Below are 3,618 nucleotides of genomic sequence, written 5' to 3' on the forward strand. Positions count from 1 at the left end.
TATTTTTTTCTCTGCCTTGTTTTTCTGGGCTTAGAGGTTAAGACTATCTATCAATGGAGGGAGGCAGAGCCTAGATGGCAGAATAGAGAAGCACTCACAGTTATCCCAAATTCTCCTCAAACTCTCAAATTTGCTCAAACTGAATTCCAAAGCAGCAGAATCAACAAAAGGTCAGGTGAAAGCATTTTCTATTCCAAAATAAACTTAAGAGGTCAGCAGGAAAAAAAAAAATGTCTCCCTAGGGTCATGGTCAGGCAGCATAGCCCAGGCAGCACACCATAGGACTAACAGCAAACCTTGGAGGCAGCTGAATTGGAGGTAGCTGCATTGGTTTCAACACAAGCTTCAGGAGCTTGTAGCCCACAAAAAAAAAGAGAGGGAGTGAAAAATCAAACTAGTCAGAAAATTGTATGGGATTCTTTGCTAACAATGGGTTCAAAACTCTGTTGCATTGCCCAAAGACAAGCCACAGAGGGTCAAAAGTAGCAAGATCATTTGCAATCAAAAGGGAAACAGAGGTAGTATAGGGGATAGGGCACCAACTCTGGAATCAGGAGGGCTTGAGATCCAATTAGACTTAGCTGTGTGACCTTGGGCAAATCATTTAATCCTATTGCCTTGCAAAAACAAAAAAGGGGGGGGGGAGCAGAAGAGCAGGGAATCTGATTGTAGTTTCAGAAAAGAGGAATTCTTGTGGTCACTTACTAGAGAGTCAGGACCCTAATTTCAATTCTAAGACTGAAAGGAGCACTAGCAATTGCAGTTGTAGAGTAGGGCTCCTGGCTGGACCCAGAGGCAGGAAGAGGGCTAGCTCATGGTTACAGGGGAACCTAGTCCCTTTATGAGTAAAGACCAGAGCACAGCATTATTGTACAATTATTGTATACACAAATATAACACAAACCAAATATGGAGATTATCTATGAATATGCACATGCATTAGGTATATAGGTATGTATATGTGGGTATAGGTAGGTATATGTATATATTTATAAAATGGATATATAGTGTAAGTATAGTGTAAGTATGAGTAATATGTGAGTATGCATATATCTATAATTGAGTATATGCATACATATAACTGTTTAATTGCAGCCTGGGGGGGAGAAAAAAGTAAAAACATTGGACAACAGAGGAACATTCTCAAGGAATCAAAGAAAAGATGGACAATTTTGAACAATACAGGTAATATTTATTATATAGTTCTTGAAATGGAAATGTATTGCTTTATATTATGAATCTTCTCATGTTTTGATGCACACATGACAATGTTTTTTTGTATTTCTGTAAAAAATATTTTTAAAAAAATGATCAACTGTAAATAACATCTACTCTCAATAACATAAGGATCCAAAATAATTCCAAAAGACATATACATATGTATGTATGCATATATATGTATATACATATATATATATGTATATATATATATGTATGTATATACATATATATATGTGAAATTGCCTTCTCAAGAAGGGTGAGGTGAAAGGTAGAGAATTTGGAGTTCAGTTTTTTTAAATGTAAAAATGTTTTGTTCAAGTATAATTGAGAAAAAATAAAATTAAAACATAATACTCAAAAATTCTATAGTAAAATCAGTTTCTTACCTATTGTCTTCTCCTTTAGACTGTGAAGGATCTAAAGAGCAGGTGGAGGCTCTATTTGCCATTCTGTATCCTTATCACTTAGCTCAGTGCCTTGGACACTGTGGGAACTTAAATGCTTATTAACTGTTTCTTACTGATCTTTAGATGTCCTCTTGGAATCTGTGTTTTCATTTCAAAAAAATCTATTTAATTTTGACCTTTTCATCAAGAATGCTTAGAAATTCTCTATTCCATTAAAAATTCATTTTGGGAATTGCAGAACAAACGACTATATAAAGTGTAATAGAATACTATGATGAAAAGCTGAAAGGGAAGGTTTCAGAGAAACCAGGGAAGAACTGAATGAAATGATGCAATGGATAGAATCATAAGAAAAAGATTTATACAATGACATTATGGCAAAATTAAGAAGTCTGAAAGAATTAGAAACTCTGTTCAGCATAATAACCAACAGGCAGGAAAGATGGCAGAGCCTGAACCCAGAAAAAAAGATTCCTTTGGTTCCAGAGAATCTTCTGAAGAGGAGAGCTTACCAAGCACTCAAAGCCACTCAGGCTAAGCAGGCACCTTTGGAAAAGAGGAAGCAAAAGAAAGGGAGTCAGCTCAAATTCAGGCGGTTGGAATCATTTGTTCATGAATCCCATTGGATCGTCGGTGATGTAGCTCATCTCAAACGTCTGGATTCAAAGCCTGGATGCATCTCAAATGTCTGGATTCGAAGCCTGGATGCTATGTGCTAAATACACATCGTCTAGCCTTTGTGGTCCATATAGAGAGGATTAATGGAGTGAGTACCCAGGTGATAAATACAATAGAGGAACTTCGTCTGAAGAAAATGTATAGTGGTGTCTTTGTTAACATGACCCCAGTTTCCTTAAAGAAACTTCGAATTATAGAGCCTTATGTAGCTTGGGGATATCCTAACCTAAAAATCTGTCCATGAACTCATTCTGAAACAAGGACAAGCCAGAATAAATAATAAGAAAGTCTCCCTAACAGATAATACTCTAATTGAGGAGCGTCTAGCGAAATTTGGTATCATTTGTCTGGAAGATATCATTCATGAAATCTGGTCAGTGGGGGAGCATTTCTCTCAGGTCTCGAGGTTCCTGTGTCCTTTCCCACTGTCCGTGGCTCGCCATGCTGCCAAGAATAGAGTGGGTTTTCTCAAGGAAATGGGCAAACCTGGCTACCGAGGTGAAGGCATCAATCAACTCATTCGGCAGCTAAATTAGGCCTAGGATCTCAAAAGATTTATCTTTTGAGTACATACCTAATATCTTCAAAGATTTATTATCTGCTGGAACTTTCTCCGGGAACTGAGATGGGAAGAAAAGAGTATCACCTATATAAAAGGAACTCACTCACCTTCCGTACTTTTCCTCAAGAAGAAACCATATTGGTTTATCTAGGCAGCTTCATTTTATCTTGGATTACAGTCTCATGATCAGTGAAAAGGAGTGACTTCATATTCTGGGATTGGAAGCTAGATTAAACCCATCATGGTGGCACCAGAAAACAGTCAATTGTTGGCCAAATGCAGTTCTCTATTCTGAGGTTTGAATGTTATCAAATGCAAGACAATGGGATCTGATCTGAGGTTTGAAATGACTTTCAAAAATAATAGGCCATCACGTCTGGGACTTTTTTTTTAATGATACCTCTATACGGTATGACCTAGTCTGGGTGGGCTTTCCATGCATCAGGATCACTCTGATGCTACCACTATACACCCAGTCCCATTCCTTCCTGACATTAAAGTAGAGCTGTTGACCATAAAAAAAAAAGCATAATAACCAACCTTGATTCCAGAAGACTAAGAATGAAGCATGTTACATACTTTCCAGCAGTGTGAAGGTCCCAGAGTAAGGATTTAGACATATTTTTCTGAACATGACCTATATGAAAATTTGCTTTGCTTGATTATATGTTTGTGAGTTTTATGTTAATTTTCTTCTCAATTAAGAGAGGGCAGGTTAGAGTGAGAGACAGAGAAGGTGGAGTTTTGCTG

The 3,618-nt window shown here is 37.3% G+C and overlaps 1 pseudogene; it reads left to right on the forward strand.

The window, feature by feature from the left end:
* The first annotated feature begins 2,070 nt into the window (after positions 1–2,070).
* Positions 2,071–2,851, forward strand: LOC141506779 (large ribosomal subunit protein uL30-like; annotated as a pseudogene).
* The last annotated feature ends 767 nt before the right edge of the window (positions 2,852–3,618 follow it).

The sequence above is a fragment of the Macrotis lagotis genome, chromosome 1 (assembly GCF_037893015.1).
Source record: "Macrotis lagotis isolate mMagLag1 chromosome 1, bilby.v1.9.chrom.fasta, whole genome shotgun sequence".
Classification (NCBI taxonomy): domain Eukaryota; kingdom Metazoa; phylum Chordata; class Mammalia; order Peramelemorphia; family Peramelidae; genus Macrotis; species Macrotis lagotis.